This window comes from Chiloscyllium plagiosum, unplaced genomic scaffold (genome assembly GCF_037043375.1).
Source record: "Chiloscyllium plagiosum isolate Xiang-an unplaced genomic scaffold, Cpla_swu_hap1 HiC_scaffold_55, whole genome shotgun sequence".
NCBI lineage: Eukaryota > Metazoa > Chordata > Chondrichthyes > Orectolobiformes > Hemiscylliidae > Chiloscyllium > Chiloscyllium plagiosum.
Window position 1 is genome coordinate 402,654 of NW_028270194.1, and position 20,023 is coordinate 422,676.

Here is a 20,023-nt window from a genome sequence, read left to right on the forward strand (position 1 = left end):
CTCACGCTCGTGGTGGCTGCGCCAAGGTTGAAGTCGTTTCGACCTCCAGTCAGCAATTGCCATCTCCTCAGCACTTCTTTCCTCGTCCATGTGTCGTTCCGCCTCGCCTGAGTCCACCAGCTGCCGCTGCTGCTCCTCCGACAAGTTGGTCGTTTCACCGAGACCGGCATCAGCAATGTTTGGTCTCAGCCGTCCGACGGATGAGAGAATTTCCTGCACATCCCGGAGCGTGGCTGCTTAGGATCCACTGCGGAAGGAGTGAAGTCAGGGCTGGCTGTCCAACTGGGGGATTAGCTCAAATGGTAGAGCGCTCGCTTTGCATGCGAGAGGTAGCGGGATCGATGCCCGCATTCTCCACTTGCTTTTAAAACGGCAAGTGCAACCTCTCACTCGGCTGGTCTGCAGCAGCCGGAATACCGTTTGCGTACGCCGCCTCCCTGAGAGTGGTCCCGAAAGATCAAAAGCTTCACGCGTGAGCGACAGGCCGGTCCAGCGTAGGAAGAAAGTCGAGCTGCGCGGCGAAGGCAAACGCCAGCGGCGTTGACGTTTTTATCTCTGCGGGTGAAAGTCAGCTCCTTGAAAGGATCACACCGGCGGTGGGTGTAGCTGCCTGAGGTCAGCGGGCAGCACGTCCGGACGTGTTGGGAGGCAACTTGAACCAGTCGGTAAGCTGCGGCCCAAACCCTAACCTGACGTGTACGTGAAGCTGCGAGAGTCAGGTACTGTACCGGCAGAATCTGGCAGTTTCGGATCAGCACTCAAGACGATTTTTTCATGCCAGCACAGGCCGAATCTGTGGAGATCAGCCAGTGGCTCAGGATCTCCCAGAGTGACAGATTTTCAGGGAGACAATGGCGTGACATTAGTGGAGGTGCGCAGCAAAGCATCAGCAAGGGAGAGGCACTGCTGGGCTCTCCTTCGATAGCTCAGCTGGTAGAGCGGAGGACTGTGGTCTGTCGCAAATCTGTCGTTCCTTAGATCGCCGGCTCGAAGGAGCCTCGGCTGCTTTTTGGAAAGAGTGCGCATTCACCAGCACGCGGGCCACAGCAACACAGATGAGCTGAAAACGCGACAACGCTTTCAGGACGCATCGGCACACACCCTTGCCTCTCTGCAACGAGTCAGCTGTCTCCCTGCCGCGGTTGCAGCTGACGGCCAGCAGGGTGCCCTTTTTTCAACCCCAACACACAAAAGCGCTTTGTGCTCACTGCAACCAAATGAAGTCTTCTATCAGTCAGGCGGGGCCCTGCGACGTCACCTCACGCTCGTGGTGGCTGCGCCAAGGTTGAAGTCGTTTCGACCTCCAGTCAGCAATTGCCATCTCCTCAGCACTTCTTTCCTCGTCCATGTGTCGTTCCGCCTCGCCTGAGTCCACCAGCTGCCGCTGCTGCTCCTCCGACAAGTTGGTCGTTTCACCGAGACCGGCATCAGCAATGTTTGGTCTCAGCCGTCCGACGGATGAGAGAATTTCCTGCACATCCCGGAGCGTGGCTGCTTAGGATCCACTGCGGAAGGAGTGAAGTCAGGGCTGGCTGTCCAACTGGGGGATTAGCTCAAATGGTAGAGCGCTCGCTTTGCATGCGAGAGGTAGCGGGATCGATGCCCGCATTCTCCACTTGCTTTTAAAACGGCAAGTGCAACCTCTCACTCGGCTGGTCTGCAGCAGCCGGAATACCGTTTGCGTACGCCGCCTCCCTGAGAGTGGTCCCGAAAGATCAAAAGCTTCACGCGTGAGCGACAGGCCGGTCCAGCGTAGGAAGAAAGTCGAGCTGCGCGGCGAAGGCAAACGCCAGCGGCGTTGACGTTTTTATCTCTGCGGGTGAAAGTCAGCTCCTTGAAAGGATCACACCGGCGGTGGGTGTAGCTGCCTGAGGTCAGCGGGCAGCACGTCCGGACGTGTTGGGAGGCAACTTGAACCAGTCGGTAAGCTGCGGCCCAAACCCTAACCTGACGTGTACGTGAAGCTGCGAGAGTCAGGTACTGTACCGGCAGAATCTGGCAGTTTCGGATCAGCACTCAAGACGATTTTTTCATGCCAGCACAGGCCGAATCTGTGGAGATCAGCCAGTGGCTCAGGATCTCCCAGAGTGACAGATTTTCAGGGAGACAATGGCGTGACATTAGTGGAGGTGCGCAGCAAAGCATCAGCAAGGGAGAGGCACTGCTGGGCTCTCCTTCGATAGCTCAGCTGGTAGAGCGGAGGACTGTGGTCTGTCGCAAATCTGTCGTTCCTCAGATCGCCGGCTCGAAGGAGCCTCGGCTGCTTTTTGGAAAGAGTGCGCATTCACCAGCACGCGGGCCACAGCAACACAGATGAGCTGAAAACGCGACAACGCTTTCAGGACGCATCGGCACACACCCTTGCCTCTCTGCAACGAGTCAGCTGTCTCCCTGCCGCGGTTGCAGCTGACGGCCAGCAGGGTGCCCTTTTTTCAACCCCAACACACAAAAGCGCTTTGTGCTCACTGCAACCAAATGAAGTCTTCTATCAGTCAGGCGGGGCCCTGCGACGTCACCTCACGCTCGTGGTGGCTGCGCCAAGGTTGAAGTCGTTTCGACCTCCAGTCAGCAATTGCCATCTCCTCAGCACTTCTTTCCTCGTCCATGTGTCGTTCCGCCTCGCCTGAGTCCACCAGCTGCCGCTGCTGCTCCTCCGACAAGTTGGTCGTTTCACCGAGACCGGCATCAGCAATGTTTGGTCTCAGCCGTCCGACGGATGAGAGAATTTCCTGCACATCCCGGAGCGTGGCTGCTTAGGATCCACTGCGGAAGGAGTGAAGTCAGGGCTGGCTGTCCAACTGGGGGATTAGCTCAAATGGTAGAGCGCTCGCTTTGCATGCGAGAGGTAGCGGGATCGATGCCCGCATTCTCCACTTGCTTTTAAAACGGCAAGTGCAACCTCTCACTCGGCTGGTCTGCAGCAGCCGGAATACCGTTTGCGTACGCCGCCTCCCTGAGAGTGGTCCCGAAAGATCAAAAGCTTCACGCGTGAGCGACAGGCCGGTCCAGCGTAGGAAGAAAGTCGAGCTGCGCGGCGAAGGCAAACGCCAGCGGCGTTGACGTTTTTATCTCTGCGGGTGAAAGTCAGCTCCTTGAAAGGATCACACCGGCGGTGGGTGTAGCTGCCTGAGGTCAGCGGGCAGCACGTCCGGACGTGTTGGGAGGCAACTTGAACCAGTCGGTAAGCTGCGGCCCAAACCCTAACCTGACGTGTACGTGAAGCTGCGAGAGTCAGGTACTGTACCGGCAGAATCTGGCAGTTTCGGATCAGCACTCAAGACGATTTTTTCATGCCAGCACAGGCCGAATCTGTGGAGATCAGCCAGTGGCTCAGGATCTCCCAGAGTGACAGATTTTCAGGGAGACAATGGCGTGACATTAGTGGAGGTGCGCAGCAAAGCATCAGCAAGGGAGAGGCACTGCTGGGCTCTCCTTCGATAGCTCAGCTGGTAGAGCGGAGGACTGTGGTCTGTCGCAAATCTGTCGTTCCTTAGATCGCCGGCTCGAAGGAGCCTCGGCTGCTTTTTGGAAAGAGTGCGCATTCACCAGCACGCGGGCCACAGCAACACAGATGAGCTGAAAACGCGACAACGCTTTCAGGACGCATCGGCACACACCCTTGCCTCTCTGCAACGAGTCAGCTGTCTCCCTGCCGCGGTTGCAGCTGACGGCCAGCAGGGTGCCCTTTTTTCAACCCCAACACACAAAAGCGCTTTGTGCTCACTGCAACCAAATGAAGTCTTCTATCAGTCAGGCGGGGCCCTGCGACGTCACCTCACGCTCGTGGTGGCTGCGCCAAGGTTGAAGTCGTTTCGACCTCCAGTCAGCAATTGCCATCTCCTCAGCACTTCTTTCCTCGTCCATGTGTCGTTCCGCCTCGCCTGAGTCCACCAGCTGCCGCTGCTGCTCCTCCGACAAGTTGGTCGTTTCACCGAGACCGGCATCAGCAATGTTTGGTCTCAGCCGTCCGACGGATGAGAGAATTTCCTGCACATCCCGGAGCGTGGCTGCTTAGGATCCACTGCGGAAGGAGTGAAGTCAGGGCTGGCTGTCCAACTGGGGGATTAGCTCAAATGGTAGAGCGCTCGCTTTGCATGTGAGAGGTAGCGGGATCGATGCCCGCATTCTCCACTTGCTTTTAAAACGGCAAGTGCAACCTCTCACTCGGCTGGTCTGCAGCAGCCGGAATACCGTTTGCGTACGCCGCCTCCCTGAGAGTGGTCCCGAAAGATCAAAAGCTTCACGCGTGAGCGACAGGCCGGTCCAGCGTAGGAAGAAAGTCGAGCTGCGCGGCGAAGGCAAACGCCAGCGGCGTTGACGTTTTTATCTCTGCGGGTGAAAGTCAGCTCCTTGAAAGGATCACACCGGCGGTGGGTGTAGCTGCCTGAGGTCAGCGGGCAGCACGTCCGGACGTGTTGGGAGGCAACTTGAACCAGTCGGTAAGCTGCGGCCCAAACCCTAACCTGACGTGTACGTGAAGCTGCGAGAGTCAGGTACTGTACCGGCAGAATCTGGCAGTTTCGGATCAGCACTCAAGACGATTTTTTCATGCCAGCACAGGCCGAATCTGTGGAGATCAGCCAGTGGCTCAGGATCTCCCAGAGTGACAGATTTTCAGGGAGACAATGGCGTGACATTAGTGGAGGTGCGCAGCAAAGCATCAGCAAGGGAGAGGCACTGCTGGGCTCTCCTTCGATAGCTCAGCTGGTAGAGCGGAGGACTGTGGTCTGTCGCAAATCTGTCGTTCCTTAGATCGCCGGCTCGAAGGAGCCTCGGCTGCTTTTTGGAAAGAGTGCGCATTCACCAGCACGCGGGCCACAGCAACACAGATGAGCTGAAAACGCGACAACGCTTTCAGGACGCATCGGCACACACCCTTGCCTCTCTGCAACGAGTCAGCTGTCTCCCTGCCGCGGTTGCAGCTGACGGCCAGCAGGGTGCCCTTTTTTCAACCCCAACACACAAAAGCGCTTTGTGCTCACTGCAACCAAATGAAGTCTTCTATCAGTCAGGCGGGGCCCTGCGACGTCACCTCACGCTCGTGGTGGCTGCGCCAAGGTTGAAGTCGTTTCGACCTCCAGTCAGCAATTGCCATCTCCTCAGCACTTCTTTCCTCGTCCATGTGTCGTTCCGCCTCGCCTGAGTCCACCAGCTGCCGCTGCTGCTCCTCCGACAAGTTGGTCGTTTCACCGAGACCGGCATCAGCAATGTTTGGTCTCAGCCGTCCGACGGATGAGAGAATTTCCTGCACATCCCGGAGCGTGGCTGCTTAGGATCCACTGCGGAAGGAGTGAAGTCAGGGCTGGCTGTCCAACTGGGGGATTAGCTCAAATGGTAGAGCGCTCGCTTTGCATGCGAGAGGTAGCGGGATCGATGCCCGCATTCTCCACTTGCTTTTAAAACGGCAAGTGCAACCTCTCACTCGGCTGGTCTGCAGCAGCCGGAATACCGTTTGCGTACGCCGCCTCCCTGAGAGTGGTCCCGAAAGATCAAAAGCTTCACGCGTGAGCGACAGGCCGGTCCAGCGTAGGAAGAAAGTCGAGCTGCGCGGCGAAGGCAAACGCCAGCGGCGTTGACGTTTTTATCTCTGCGGGTGAAAGTCAGCTCCTTGAAAGGATCACACCGGCGGTGGGTGTAGCTGCCTGAGGTCAGCGGGCAGCACGTCCGGACGTGTTGGGAGGCAACTTGAACCAGTCGGTAAGCTGCGGCCCAAACCCTAACCTGACGTGTACGTGAAGCTGCGAGAGTCAGGTACTGTACCGGCAGAATCTGGCAGTTTCGGATCAGCACTCAAGACGATTTTTTCATGCCAGCACAGGCCGAATCTGTGGAGATCAGCCAGTGGCTCAGGATCTCCCAGAGTGACAGATTTTCAGGGAGACAATGGCGTGACATTAGTGGAGGTGCGCAGCAAAGCATCAGCAAGGGAGAGGCACTGCTGGGCTCTCCTTCGATAGCTCAGCTGGTAGAGCGGAGGACTGTGGTCTGTCGCAAATCTGTCGTTCCTCAGATCGCCGGCTCGAAGGAGCCTCGGCTGCTTTTTGGAAAGAGTGCGCATTCACCAGCACGCAGGCCACAGCAACACAGATGAGCTGAAAACGCGACAACGCTTTCAGGACGCATCGGCACACACCCTTGCCTCTCTGCAACGAGTCAGCTGTCTCCCTGCCGCGGTTGCAGCTGACGGCCAGCAGGGTGCCCTTTTTTCAACCCCAACACACAAAAGCGCTTTGTGCTCACTGCAACCAAATGAAGTCTTCTATCAGTCAGGCGGGGCCCTGCGACGTCACCTCACGCTCGTGGTGGCTGCGCCAAGGTTGAAGTCGTTTCGACCTCCAGTCAGCAATTGCCATCTCCTCAGCACTTCTTTCCTCGTCCATGTGTCGTTCCGCCTCGCCTGAGTCCACCAGCTGCCGCTGCTGCTCCTCCGACAAGTTGGTCGTTTCACCGAGACCGGCATCAGCAATGTTTGGTCTCAGCCGTCCGACGGATGAGAGAATTTCCTGCACATCCCGGAGCGTGGCTGCTTAGGATCCACTGCGGAAGGAGTGAAGTCAGGGCTGGCTGTCCAACTGGGGGATTAGCTCAAATGGTAGAGCGCTCGCTTTGCATGCGAGAGGTAGCGGGATCGATGCCCGCATTCTCCACTTGCTTTTAAAACGGCAAGTGCAACCTCTCACTCGGCTGGTCTGCAGCAGCCGGAATACCGTTTGCGTACGCCGCCTCCCTGAGAGTGGTCCCGAAAGATCAAAAGCTTCACGCGTGAGCGACAGGCCGGTCCAGCGTAGGAAGAAAGTCGAGCTGCGCGGCGAAGGCAAACGCCAGCGGCGTTGACGTTTTTATCTCTGCGGGTGAAAGTCAGCTCCTTGAAAGGATCACACCGGCGGTGGGTGTAGCTGCCTGAGGTCAGCGGGCAGCACGTCTGGACGTGTTGGGAGGCAACTTGAACCAGTCGGTAAGCTGCGGCCCAAACCCTAACCTGACGTGTACGTGAAGCTGCGAGAGTCAGGTACTGTACCGGCAGAATCTGGCAGTTTCGGATCAGCACTCAAGACGATTTTTTCATGCCAGCACAGGCCGAATCTGTGGAGATCAGCCAGTGGCTCAGGATCTCCCAGAGTGACAGATTTTCAGGGAGACAATGGCGTGACATTAGTGGAGGTGCGCAGCAAAGCATCAGCAAGGGAGAGGCACTGCTGGGCTCTCCTTCGATAGCTCAGCTGGTAGAGCGGAGGACTGTGGTCTGTCGCAAATCTGTCGTTCCTTAGATCGCCGGCTCGAAGGAGCCTCGGCTGCTTTTTGGAAAGAGTGCGCATTCACCAGCACGCGGGCCACAGCAACACAGATGAGCTGAAAACGCGACAACGCTTTCAGGACGCATCGGCACACACCCTTGCCTCTCTGCAACGAGTCAGCTGTCTCCCTGCCGCGGTTGCAGCTGACGGCCAGCAGGGTGCCCTTTTTTCAACCCCAACACACAAAAGCGCTTTGTGCTCACTGCAACCAAATGAAGTCTTCTATCAGTCAGGCGGGGCCCTGCGACGTCACCTCACGCTCGTGGTGGCTGCGCCAAGGTTGAAGTCGTTTCGACCTCCAGTCAGCAATTGCCATCTCCTCAGCACTTCTTTCCTCGTCCATGTGTCGTTCCGCCTCGCCTGAGTCCACCAGCTGCCGCTGCTGCTCCTCCGACAAGTTGGTCGTTTCACCGAGACCGGCATCAGCAATGTTTGGTCTCAGCCGTCCGACGGATGAGAGAATTTCCTGCACATCCCGGAGCGTGGCTGCTTAGGATCCACTGCGGAAGGAGTGAAGTCAGGGCTGGCTGTCCAACTGGGGGATTAGCTCAAATGGTAGAGCGCTCGCTTTGCATGCGAGAGGTAGCGGGATCGATGCCCGCATTCTCCACTTGCTTTTAAAACGGCAAGTGCAACCTCTCACTCGGCTGGTCTGCAGCAGCCGGAATACCGTTTGCGTACGCCGCCTCCCTGAGAGTGGTCCCGAAAGATCAAAAGCTTCACGCGTGAGCGACAGGCCGGTCCAGCGTAGGAAGAAAGTCGAGCTGCGCGGCGAAGGCAAACGCCAGCGGCGTTGACGTTTTTATCTCTGCGGGTGAAAGTCAGCTCCTTGAAAGGATCACACCGGCGGTGGGTGTAGCTGCCTGAGGTCAGCGGGCAGCACGTCTGGACGTGTTGGGAGGCAACTTGAACCAGTCGGTAAGCTGCGGCCCAAACCCTAACCTGACGTGTACGTGAAGCTGCGAGAGTCAGGTACTGTACCGGCAGAATCTGGCAGTTTCGGATCAGCACTCAAGACGATTTTTTCATGCCAGCACAGGCCGAATCTGTGGAGATCAGCCAGTGGCTCAGGATCTCCCAGAGTGACAGATTTTCAGGGAGACAATGGCGTGACATTAGTGGAGGTGCGCAGCAAAGCATCAGCAAGGGAGAGGCACTGCTGGGCTCTCCTTCGATAGCTCAGCTGGTAGAGCGGAGGACTGTGGTCTGTCGCAAATCTGTCGTTCCTTAGATCGCCGGCTCGAAGGAGCCTCGGCTGCTTTTTGGAAAGAGTGCGCATTCACCAGCACGCGGGCCACAGCAACACAGATGAGCTGAAAACGCGACAACGCTTTCAGGACGCATCGGCACACACCCTTGCCTCTCTGCAACGAGTCAGCTGTCTCCCTGCCGCGGTTGCAGCTGACGGCCAGCAGGGTGCCCTTTTTTCAACCCCAACACACAAAAGCGCTTTGTGCTCACTGCAACCAAATGAAGTCTTCTATCAGTCAGGCGGGGCCCTGCGACGTCACCTCACGCTCGTGGTGGCTGCGCCAAGGTTGAAGTCGTTTCGACCTCCAGTCAGCAATTGCCATCTCCTCAGCACTTCTTTCCTCGTCCATGTGTCGTTCCGCCTCGCCTGAGTCCACCAGCTGCCGCTGCTGCTCCTCCGACAAGTTGGTCGTTTCACCGAGACCGGCATCAGCAATGTTTGGTCTCAGCCGTCCGACGGATGAGAGAATTTCCTGCACATCCCGGAGCGTGGCTGCTTAGGATCCACTGCGGAAGGAGTGAAGTCAGGGCTGGCTGTCCAACTGGGGGATTAGCTCAAATGGTAGAGCGCTCGCTTTGCATGCGAGAGGTAGCGGGATCGATGCCCGCATTCTCCACTTGCTTTTAAAACGGCAAGTGCAACCTCTCACTCGGCTGGTCTGCAGCAGCCGGAATACCGTTTGCGTACGCCGCCTCCCTGAGAGTGGTCCCGAAAGATCAAAAGCTTCACGCGTGAGCGACAGGCCGGTCCAGCGTAGGAAGAAAGTCGAGCTGCGCGGCGAAGGCAAACGCCAGCGGCGTTGACGTTTTTATCTCTGCGGGTGAAAGTCAGCTCCTTGAAAGGATCACACCGGCGGTGGGTGTAGCTGCCTGAGGTCAGCGGGCAGCACGTCCGGACGTGTTGGGAGGCAACTTGAACCAGTCGGTAAGCTGCGGCCCAAACCCTAACCTGACGTGTACGTGAAGCTGCGAGAGTCAGGTACTGTACCGGCAGAATCTGGCAGTTTCGGATCAGCACTCAAGACGATTTTTTCATGCCAGCACAGGCCGAATCTGTGGAGATCAGCCAGTGGCTCAGGATCTCCCAGAGTGACAGATTTTCAGGGAGACAATGGCGTGACATTAGTGGAGGTGCGCAGCAAAGCATCAGCAAGGGAGAGGCACTGCTGGGCTCTCCTTCGATAGCTCAGCTGGTAGAGCGGAGGACTGTGGTCTGTCGCAAATCTGTCGTTCCTCAGATCGCCGGCTCGAAGGAGCCTCGGCTGCTTTTTGGAAAGAGTGCGCATTCACCAGCACGCAGGCCACAGCAACACAGATGAGCTGAAAACGCGACAACGCTTTCAGGACGCATCGGCACACACCCTTGCCTCTCTGCAACGAGTCAGCTGTCTCCCTGCCGCGGTTGCAGCTGACGGCCAGCAGGGTGCCCTTTTTTCAACCCCAACACACAAAAGCGCTTTGTGCTCACTGCAACCAAATGAAGTCTTCTATCAGTCAGGCGGGGCCCTGCGACGTCACCTCACGCTCGTGGTGGCTGCGCCAAGGTTGAAGTCGTTTCGACCTCCAGTCAGCAATTGCCATCTCCTCAGCACTTCTTTCCTCGTCCATGTGTCGTTCCGCCTCGCCTGAGTCCACCAGCTGCCGCTGCTGCTCCTCCGACAAGTTGGTCGTTTCACCGAGACCGGCATCAGCAATGTTTGGTCTCAGCCGTCCGACGGATGAGAGAATTTCCTGCACATCCCGGAGCGTGGCTGCTTAGGATCCACTGCGGAAGGAGTGAAGTCAGGGCTGGCTGTCCAACTGGGGGATTAGCTCAAATGGTAGAGCGCTCGCTTTGCATGCGAGAGGTAGCGGGATCGATGCCCGCATTCTCCACTTGCTTTTAAAACGGCAAGTGCAACCTCTCACTCGGCTGGTCTGCAGCAGCCGGAATACCGTTTGCGTACGCCGCCTCCCTGAGAGTGGTCCCGAAAGATCAAAAGCTTCACGCGTGAGCGACAGGCCGGTCCAGCGTAGGAAGAAAGTCGAGCTGCGCGGCGAAGGCAAACGCCAGCGGCGTTGACGTTTTTATCTCTGCGGGTGAAAGTCAGCTCCTTGAAAGGATCACACCGGCGGTGGGTGTAGCTGCCTGAGGTCAGCGGGCAGCACGTCCGGACGTGTTGGGAGGCAACTTGAACCAGTCGGTAAGCTGCGGCCCAAACCCTAACCTGACGTGTACGTGAAGCTGCGAGAGTCAGGTACTGTACCGGCAGAATCTGGCAGTTTCGGATCAGCACTCAAGACGATTTTTTCATGCCAGCACAGGCCGAATCTGTGGAGATCAGCCAGTGGCTCAGGATCTCCCAGAGTGACAGATTTTCAGGGAGACAATGGCGTGACATTAGTGGAGGTGCGCAGCAAAGCATCAGCAAGGGAGAGGCACTGCTGGGCTCTCCTTCGATAGCTCAGCTGGTAGAGCGGAGGACTGTGGTCTGTCGCAAATCTGTCGTTCCTTAGATCGCCGGCTCGAAGGAGCCTCGGCTGCTTTTTGGAAAGAGTGCGCATTCACCAGCACGCGGGCCACAGCAACACAGATGAGCTGAAAACGCGACAACGCTTTCAGGACGCATCGGCACACACCCTTGCCTCTCTGCAACGAGTCAGCTGTCTCCCTGCCGCGGTTGCAGCTGACGGCCAGCAGGGTGCCCTTTTTTCAACCCCAACACACAAAAGCGCTTTGTGCTCACTGCAACCAAATGAAGTCTTCTATCAGTCAGCCGGGGCCCTGCGACGTCACCTCACGCTCGTGGTGGCTGCGCCAAGGTTGAAGTCGTTTCGACCTCCAGTCAGCAATTGCCATCTCCTCAGCACTTCTTTCCTCGTCCATGTGTCGTTCCGCCTCGCCTGAGTCCACCAGCTGCCGCTGCTGCTCCTCCGACAAGTTGGTCGTTTCACCGAGACCGGCATCAGCAATGTTTGGTCTCAGCCGTCCGACGGATGAGAGAATTTCCTGCACATCCCGGAGCGTGGCTGCTTAGGATCCACTGCGGAAGGAGTGAAGTCAGGGCTGGCTGTCCAACTGGGGGATTAGCTCAAATGGTAGAGCGCTCGCTTTGCATGCGAGAGGTAGCGGGATCGATGCCCGCATTCTCCACTTGCTTTTAAAACGGCAAGTGCAACCTCTCACTCGGCTGGTCTGCAGCAGCCGGAATACCGTTTGCGTACGCCGCCTCCCTGAGAGTGGTCCCGAAAGATCAAAAGCTTCACGCGTGAGCGACAGGCCGGTCCAGCGTAGGAAGAAAGTCGAGCTGCGCGGCGAAGGCAAACGCCAGCGGCGTTGACGTTTTTATCTCTGCGGGTGAAAGTCAGCTCCTTGAAAGGATCACACCGGCGGTGGGTGTAGCTGCCTGAGGTCAGCGGGCAGCACGTCCGGACGTGTTGGGAGGCAACTTGAACCAGTCGGTAAGCTGCGGCCCAAACCCTAACCTGACGTGTACGTGAAGCTGCGAGAGTCAGGTACTGTACCGGCAGAATCTGGCAGTTTCGGATCAGCACTCAAGACGATTTTTTCATGCCAGCACAGGCCGAATCTGTGGAGATCAGCCAGTGGCTCAGGATCTCCCAGAGTGACAGATTTTCAGGGAGACAATGGCGTGACATTAGTGGAGGTGCGCAGCAAAGCATCAGCAAGGGAGAGGCACTGCTGGGCTCTCCTTCGATAGCTCAGCTGGTAGAGCGGAGGACTGTGGTCTGTCGCAAATCTGTCGTTCCTTAGATCGCCGGCTCGAAGGAGCCTCGGCTGCTTTTTGGAAAGAGTGCGCATTCACCAGCACGCGGGCCACAGCAACACAGATGAGCTGAAAACGCGACAACGCTTTCAGGACGCATCGGCACACACCCTTGCCTCTCTGCAACGAGTCAGCTGTCTCCCTGCCGCGGTTGCAGCTGACGGCCAGCAGGGTGCCCTTTTTTCAACCCCAACACACAAAAGCGCTTTGTGCTCACTGCAACCAAATGAAGTCTTCTATCAGTCAGGCGGGGCCCTGCGACGTCACCTCACGCTCGTGGTGGCTGCGCCAAGGTTGAAGTCGTTTCGACCTCCAGTCAGCAATTGCCATCTCCTCAGCACTTCTTTCCTCGTCCATGTGTCGTTCCGCCTCGCCTGAGTCCACCAGCTGCCGCTGCTGCTCCTCCGACAAGTTGGTCGTTTCACCGAGACCGGCATCAGCAATGTTTGGTCTCAGCCGTCCGACGGATGAGAGAATTTCCTGCACATCCCGGAGCGTGGCTGCTTAGGATCCACTGCGGAAGGAGTGAAGTCAGGGCTGGCTGTCCAACTGGGGGATTAGCTCAAATGGTAGAGCGCTCGCTTTGCATGCGAGAGGTAGCGGGATCGATGCCCGCATTCTCCACTTGCTTTTAAAACGGCAAGTGCAACCTCTCACTCGGCTGGTCTGCAGCAGCCGGAATACCGTTTGCGTACGCCGCCTCCCTGAGAGTGGTCCCGAAAGATCAAAAGCTTCACGCGTGAGCGACAGGCCGGTCCAGCGTAGGAAGAAAGTCGAGCTGCGCGGCGAAGGCAAACGCCAGCGGCGTTGACGTTTTTATCTCTGCGGGTGAAAGTCAGCTCCTTGAAAGGATCACACCGGCGGTGGGTGTAGCTGCCTGAGGTCAGCGGGCAGCACGTCCGGACGTGTTGGGAGGCAACTTGAACCAGTCGGTAAGCTGCGGCCCAAACCCTAACCTGACGTGTACGTGAAGCTGCGAGAGTCAGGTACTGTACCGGCAGAATCTGGCAGTTTCGGATCAGCACTCAAGACGATTTTTTCATGCCAGCACAGGCCGAATCTGTGGAGATCAGCCAGTGGCTCAGGATCTCCCAGAGTGACAGATTTTCAGGGAGACAATGGCGTGACATTAGTGGAGGTGCGCAGCAAAGCATCAGCAAGGGAGAGGCACTGCTGGGCTCTCCTTCGATAGCTCAGCTGGTAGAGCGGAGGACTGTGGTCTGTCGCAAATCTGTCGTTCCTTAGATCGCCGGCTCGAAGGAGCCTCGGCTGCTTTTTGGAAAGAGTGCGCATTCACCAGCACGCGGGCCACAGCAACACAGATGAGCTGAAAACGCGACAACGCTTTCAGGACGCATCGGCACACACCCTTGCCTCTCTGCAACGAGTCAGCTGTCTCCCTGCCGCGGTTGCAGCTGACGGCCAGCAGGGTGCCCTTTTTTCAACCCCAACACACAAAAGCGCTTTGTGCTCACTGCAACCAAATGAAGTCTTCTATCAGTCAGCCGGGGCCCTGCGACGTCACCTCACGCTCGTGGTGGCTGCGCCAAGGTTGAAGTCGTTTCGACCTCCAGTCAGCAATTGCCATCTCCTCAGCACTTCTTTCCTCGTCCATGTGTCGTTCCGCCTCGCCTGAGTCCACCAGCTGCCGCTGCTGCTCCTCCGACAAGTTGGTCGTTTCACCGAGACCGGCATCAGCAATGTTTGGTCTCAGCCGTCCGACGGATGAGAGAATTTCCTGCACATCCCGGAGCGTGGCTGCTTAGGATCCACTGCGGAAGGAGTGAAGTCAGGGCTGGCTGTCCAACTGGGGGATTAGCTCAAATGGTAGAGCGCTCGCTTTGCATGCGAGAGGTAGCGGGATCGATGCCCGCATTCTCCACTTGCTTTTAAAACGGCAAGTGCAACCTCTCACTCGGCTGGTCTGCAGCAGCCGGAATACCGTTTGCGTACGCCGCCTCCCTGAGAGTGGTCCCGAAAGATCAAAAGCTTCACGCGTGAGCGACAGGCCGGTCCAGCGTAGGAAGAAAGTCGAGCTGCGCGGCGAAGGCAAACGCCAGCGGCGTTGACGTTTTTATCTCTGCGGGTGAAAGTCAGCTCCTTGAAAGGATCACACCGGCGGTGGGTGTAGCTGCCTGAGGTCAGCGGGCAGCACGTCCGGACGTGTTGGGAGGCAACTTGAACCAGTCGGTAAGCTGCGGCCCAAACCCTAACCTGACGTGTACGTGAAGCTGCGAGAGTCAGGTACTGTACCGGCAGAATCTGGCAGTTTCGGATCAGCACTCAAGACGATTTTTTCATGCCAGCACAGGCCGAATCTGTGGAGATCAGCCAGTGGCTCAGGATCTCCCAGAGTGACAGATTTTCAGGGAGACAATGGCGTGACATTAGTGGAGGTGCGCAGCAAAGCATCAGCAAGGGAGAGGCACTGCTGGGCTCTCCTTCGATAGCTCAGCTGGTAGAGCGGAGGACTGTGGTCTGTCGCAAATCTGTCGTTCCTTAGATCGCCGGCTCGAAGGAGCCTCGGCTACTTTTTGGAAAGAGTGCGCATTCACCAGCACGCGGGCCACAGCAACACAGATGAGCTGAAAACGCGACAACGCTTTCAGGACGCATCGGCACACACCCTTGCTTCTCTGCAACGAGTCAGCTGTCTCCCTGCCGCGGTTGCAGCTGACGGCCAGCAGGGTGCCCTTTTTTCAACCCCAACACACAAAAGCGCTTTGTGCTCACTGCAACCAAATGAAGTCTTCTATCAGTCAGGCGGGGCCCTGCGACGTCACCTCACGCTCGTGGTGGCTGCGCCAAGGTTGAAGTCGTTTCGACCTCCAGTCAGCAATTGCCATCTCCTCAGCACTTCTTCCCTCGTCCATGTGTCGTTCCGCCTCGCCTGAGTCCACCAGCTGCCGCTGCTGCTCCTCCGACAAGTTGGTCGTTTCACCGAGACCGGCATCAGCAATGTTTGGTCTCAGCCGTCCGACGGATGAGAGAATTTCCTGCACATCCCGGAGCGTGGCTGCTTAGGATCCACTGCGGAAGGAGTGAAGTCAGGGCTGGCTGTTCAACTGGGGGATTAGCTCAAATGGTAGAGCGCTCGCTTTGCATGCGAGAGGTAGCGGGATCGATGCCCGCATTCTCCACTTGCTTTTAAAACGGCAAGTGCAACCTCTCACTCGGCTGGTCTGCAGCAGCCGGAATACCGTTTGCGTACGCCGCCTCCCTGAGAGTGGTCCCGAAAGATCAAAAGCTTCACGCGTGAGCGACAGGCCGGTCCAGCGTAGGAAGAAAGTCGAGCTGCGCGGCGAAGGCAAACGCCAGCGGCGTTGACGTTTTTATCTCTGCGGGTGAAAGTCAGCTCCTTGAAAGGATCACACCGGCGGTGGGTGTAGCTGCCTGAGGTCAGCGGGCAGCACGTCCGGACGTGTTGGGAGGCAACTTGAACCAGTCGGTAAGCTGCGGCCCAAACACTAACCTGACGTGTACATGAAGCTGCGAGAGTCAGGTACTGTACCGGCAGAATCTGGCAGTTTCGGATCAGCACTCAAGACGATTTTTTTATGCCAGCACAGGCCGAATCTGTGGAGATCAGCCAGTGGCTCAGGATCTCCCAGAGTGACAGATTTTCAGGGAGACAATGGCGTGACATTAGTGGAGGTGCGCAGCAAAGCATCAGCAAGGGAGAGGCACTGCTGGGCTCTCCTTCGATAGCTCAGCTGGTAGAGCGGAGGACTGTGGCCTGTCGCAAATCTGTCGTTCCTTAGATCGCCGGCTCGAAGGAGCCTCGGCTGCTTTTTGGAAAGAGTGCGCATTCACCAGCACGCGGGCCACAGCAACACAGATGAGCTGAAAACGCGACAACGCTTTCAGGACGCATCGGCACACACCCTTGCCTCTCTGCAACGAGTCAGCTGTCTCCCTGCCGCGGTTGCAGCTGACGGCCAGCAGGGTGCCCTTTTTTCAACCCCAACACACAAAAGCGCTTTGTGCTCACTGCAACCAAATGAAGTCTTCTATCAGGCGGGGCCCTGCGACGTCACCTCATGCTCGTGGTGGCTGCGCCAAGGTTGAAGTCGTTTCGACCTCCAGTCAGCAATTGCCATCTCCTCAGCACTTCTTTCCTCGTCCATGTGTCGTTCCGCCTCGCCTGAGTCCACCAGCTGCCGCTGCTGCTCCTCCGACAAGTTGGTCGTTTCACCGAGACCGGCATCAGCAATGTTTGGTCTCAGCCGTCCGACGGATGAGAGAATTTCCTGCACATCCCGGAGCGTGGCTGCTTAGGATCCACTGCGGAAGGAGTGAAGTCAGGGCTGGCTGTCCAACTGGGGGATTAGCTCAAATGGTAGAGCGCTCGCTTTGCATGCGAGAGGTAGCGGGATCGATGCCCGCATTCTCCACTTGCTTTTAAAACGGCAAGTGCAACCTCTCACTCGGCTGGTCTGCAGCAGCCGGAATACCGTTTGCGTACGCCGCCTCCCTGAGAGTGGTCCCGAAAGATCAAAAGCTTCACGCGTGAGCGACAGGCCGGTCCAGCGTAGGAAGAAAGTCGAGCTGCGCGGCGAAGGCAAACGCCAGCGGCGTTGACGTTTTTATCTCTGCGGGTGAAAGTCAGCTCCTTGAAAGGATCACACCGGCGGTGGGTGTAGCTGCCTGAGGTCAGCGGGCAGCACGTCCGGACGTGTTGGGAGGCAACTTGAACCAGTCGGTAAGCTGCGGCCCAAACCCTAACCTGACGTGTACCTGAAGCTGCGAGAGTCAGGTACTGTACCGGCAGAATCTGGCAGTTTCGGATCAGCACTCAAGACGATTTTTTCATGCCAGCACAGGCCGAATCTGTGGAGATCAGCCAGTGGCTCAGGATCTCCCAGAGTGACAGATTTTCAGGGAGACAATGGCGTGACATTAGTGGAGGTGCGCAGCAAAGCATCAGCAAGGGAGAGGCACTGCTGGGCTCTCCTTCGATAGCTCAGCTGGTAGAGCGGAGGACTGTGGTCTGTCGCAAATCTGTCGTTCCTTAGATCGCCGGCTCGAAGGAGCCTCGGCTGCTTTTTGGAAAGAGTGCGCATTCACCAGCACGCGGGCCACAGCAACACAGATGAGCTGAAAACGCGACAACGCTTTCAGGACGCATCGGCACACACCCTTGCCTCTCTGCAACGAGTCAGCTGTCTCCCTGCCGCGGTTGCAGCTGACGGCCAGCAGGGTGCCCTTTTTTCAACCCCAACACACAAAAGCGCTTTGTGCTCACTGCAACCAAATGAAGTCTTCTATCAGTCAGGCGGGGCCCTGCGACGTCACCTCACGCTCGTGGTGGCTGCGCCAAGGTTGAAGTCGTTTCGACCTCCAGTCAGCAATTGCCATCTCCTCAGCACTTCTTTCCTCGTCCATGTGTCGTTCCGCCTCGCCTGAGTCCACCAGCTGCCGCTGCTGCTCCTCCGACAAGTTGGTCGTTTCACCGAGACCGGCATCAGCAATGTTTGGTCTCAGCCGTCCGACGGATGAGAGAATTTCCTGCACATCCCGGAGCGTGGCTGCTTAGGATCCACTGCGGAAGGAGTGAAGTCAGGGCTGGCTGTCCAACTGGGGGATTAGCTCAAATGGTAGAGCGCTCGCTTTGCATGCGAGAGGTAGCGGGATCGATGCCCGCATTCTCCACTTGCTTTTAAAACGGCAAGTGCAACCTCTCACTCGGCTGGTCTGCAGCAGCCGGAATACCGTTTGCGTACGCCGCCTCCCTGAGAGTGGTCCCGAAAGATCAAAAGCTTCACGCGTGAGCGACAGGCCGGTCCAGCGTAGGAAGAAAGTCGAGCTGCGCGGCGAAGGCAAACGCCAGCGGCGTTGACGTTTTTATCTCTGCGGGTGAAAGTCAGCTCCTTGAAAGGATCACACCGGCGGTGGGTGTAGCTGCCTGAGGTCAGCGGGCAGCACGTCTGGACGTGTTGGGAGGCAACTTGAACCAGTCGGTAAGCTGCGGCCCAAACCCTAACCTGACGTGTACGTGAAGCTGCGAGAGTCAGGTACTGTACCGGCAGAATCTGGCAGTTTCGGATCAGCACTCAAGACGATTTTTTCATGCCAGCACAGGCCGAATCTGTGGAGATCAGCCAGTGGCTCAGGATCTCCCAGAGTGACAGATTTTCAGGGAGACAATGGCGTGACATTAGTGGAGGTGCGCAGCAAAGCATCAGCAAGGGAGAGGCACTGCTGGGCTCTCCTTCGATAGCTCAGCTGGTAGAGCGGAGGACTGTGGTCTGTCGCAAATCTGTCGTTCCTTAGATCGCCGGCTCGAAGGAGCCTCGGCTGCTTTTTGGAAAGAGTGCGCATTCACCAGCACGCGGGCCACAGCAACACAGATGAGCTGAAAACGCGACAACGCTTTCAGGACGCATCGGCACACACCCTTGCCTCTCTGCAACGAGTCAGCTGTCTCCCTGCCGCGGTTGCAGCTGACGGCCAGCAGGGTGCCCTTTTTTCAACCCCAACACACAAAAGCGCTTTGTGCTCACTGCAACCAAATGAAGTCTTCTATCAGTCAGGCGGGGCCCTGCGACGTCACCTCACGCTCGTGGTGGCTGCGCCAAGGTTGAAGTCGTTTCGACCTCCAGTCAGCAATTGCCATCTCCTCAGCACTTCTTTCCTCGTCCATGTGTCGTTCCGCCTCGCCTGAGTCCACCAGCTGCCGCTGCTGCTCCTCCGACAAGTTGGTCGTTTCACCGAGACCGGCATCAGCAATGTTTGGTCTCAGCCGTCCGACGGATGAGAGAATTTCCTGCACATCCCGGAGCGTGGCTGCTTAGGATCCACTGCGGAAGGAGTGAAGTCAGGGCTGGCTGTCCAACTGGGGGATTAGCTCAAATGGTAGAGCGCTCGCTTTGCATGCGAGAGGTAGCGGGATCGATGCCCGCATTCTCCACTTGCTTTTAAAACGGCAAGTGCAACCTCTCACTCGGCTGGTCTGCAGCAGCCGGAATACCGTTTGCGTACGCCGCCTCCCTGAGAGTGGTCCCGAAAGATCAAAAGCTTCACGCGTGAGCGACAGGCCGGTCCAGCGTAGGAAGAAAGTCGAGCTGCGCGGCGAAGGCAAACGCCAGCGGCGTTGACGTTTTTATCTCTGCGGGTGAAAGTCAGCTCCTTGAAAGGATCACACCGGCGGTGGGTGTAGCTGCCTGAGGTCAGCGGGCAGCACGTCCGGACGTGTTGGGAGGCAACTTGAACCAGTCGGTAAGCTGCGGCCCAAACCCTAACCTGACGTGTACGTGAAGCTGCGAGAGTCAGGTACTGTACCGGCAGAATCTGGCAGTTTCGGATCAGCACTCAAGACGATTTTTTCATGCCAGCACAGGCCGAATCTGTGGAGATCAGCCAGTGGCTCAGGATCTCCCAGAGTGACAGATTTTCAGGGAGACAATGGCGTGACATTAGTGGAGGTGCGCAGCAAAGCATCAGCAAGGGAGAGGCACTGCTGGGCTCTCCTTCGATAGCTCAGCTGGTAGAGCGGAGGACTGTGGTCTGTCGCAAATCTGTCGTTCCTCAGATCGCCGGCTCGAAGGAGCCTCGGCTGCTTTTTGGAAAGAGTGCGCATTCACCAGCACGCAGGCCACAGCAACACAGATGAGCTGAAAACGCGACAACGCTTTCAGGACGCATCGGCACACACCCTTGCCTCTCTGCAACGAGTCAGCTGTCTCCCTGCCGCGGTTGCAGCTGACGGCC

The 20,023-nt window shown here is 57.5% G+C and overlaps 15 non-coding genes across 15 annotated transcripts; all 15 read left to right on the top strand.

Annotated features, from left to right (window-relative positions):
• Positions 1–284: 284 nt before the first annotated feature.
• On the top strand, positions 285–357 carry trnaa-ugc (transfer RNA alanine (anticodon UGC)). Its single transcript has one exon. It is a non-coding gene; the product is annotated as a tRNA-Ala (tRNA).
• A 1,185-nt stretch (positions 358–1,542) lies between these two features.
• On the top strand, positions 1,543–1,615 carry trnaa-ugc (transfer RNA alanine (anticodon UGC)). The gene has a single exon. It is a non-coding gene; the product is annotated as a tRNA-Ala (tRNA).
• A 1,185-nt stretch (positions 1,616–2,800) lies between these two features.
• On the top strand, positions 2,801–2,873 carry trnaa-ugc (transfer RNA alanine (anticodon UGC)). Its single transcript has one exon. It is a non-coding gene; the product is annotated as a tRNA-Ala (tRNA).
• A 2,443-nt stretch (positions 2,874–5,316) lies between these two features.
• trnaa-ugc (transfer RNA alanine (anticodon UGC)) lies at positions 5,317–5,389 on the top strand. The gene has a single exon. It is a non-coding gene; the product is annotated as a tRNA-Ala (tRNA).
• A 1,185-nt stretch (positions 5,390–6,574) lies between these two features.
• Positions 6,575–6,647, top strand: trnaa-ugc (transfer RNA alanine (anticodon UGC)). The gene has a single exon. It is a non-coding gene; the product is annotated as a tRNA-Ala (tRNA).
• Positions 6,648–7,832: 1,185 nt separating this feature from the next.
• On the top strand, positions 7,833–7,905 carry trnaa-ugc (transfer RNA alanine (anticodon UGC)). The gene has a single exon. It is a non-coding gene; the product is annotated as a tRNA-Ala (tRNA).
• Positions 7,906–9,090: 1,185 nt separating this feature from the next.
• trnaa-ugc (transfer RNA alanine (anticodon UGC)) lies at positions 9,091–9,163 on the top strand. The gene has a single exon. It is a non-coding gene; the product is annotated as a tRNA-Ala (tRNA).
• Positions 9,164–10,348: 1,185 nt separating this feature from the next.
• Positions 10,349–10,421, top strand: trnaa-ugc (transfer RNA alanine (anticodon UGC)). The gene has a single exon. It is a non-coding gene; the product is annotated as a tRNA-Ala (tRNA).
• A 1,185-nt stretch (positions 10,422–11,606) lies between these two features.
• Positions 11,607–11,679, top strand: trnaa-ugc (transfer RNA alanine (anticodon UGC)). Its single transcript has one exon. It is a non-coding gene; the product is annotated as a tRNA-Ala (tRNA).
• Positions 11,680–12,864: 1,185 nt separating this feature from the next.
• Positions 12,865–12,937, top strand: trnaa-ugc (transfer RNA alanine (anticodon UGC)). The gene has a single exon. It is a non-coding gene; the product is annotated as a tRNA-Ala (tRNA).
• Positions 12,938–14,122: 1,185 nt separating this feature from the next.
• Positions 14,123–14,195, top strand: trnaa-ugc (transfer RNA alanine (anticodon UGC)). The gene has a single exon. It is a non-coding gene; the product is annotated as a tRNA-Ala (tRNA).
• A 1,185-nt stretch (positions 14,196–15,380) lies between these two features.
• trnaa-ugc (transfer RNA alanine (anticodon UGC)) lies at positions 15,381–15,453 on the top strand. The gene has a single exon. It is a non-coding gene; the product is annotated as a tRNA-Ala (tRNA).
• A 1,181-nt stretch (positions 15,454–16,634) lies between these two features.
• trnaa-ugc (transfer RNA alanine (anticodon UGC)) lies at positions 16,635–16,707 on the top strand. The gene has a single exon. It is a non-coding gene; the product is annotated as a tRNA-Ala (tRNA).
• A 1,185-nt stretch (positions 16,708–17,892) lies between these two features.
• trnaa-ugc (transfer RNA alanine (anticodon UGC)) lies at positions 17,893–17,965 on the top strand. Its single transcript has one exon. It is a non-coding gene; the product is annotated as a tRNA-Ala (tRNA).
• Positions 17,966–19,150: 1,185 nt separating this feature from the next.
• Positions 19,151–19,223, top strand: trnaa-ugc (transfer RNA alanine (anticodon UGC)). The gene has a single exon. It is a non-coding gene; the product is annotated as a tRNA-Ala (tRNA).
• Positions 19,224–20,023: the final 800 nt, after the last annotated feature.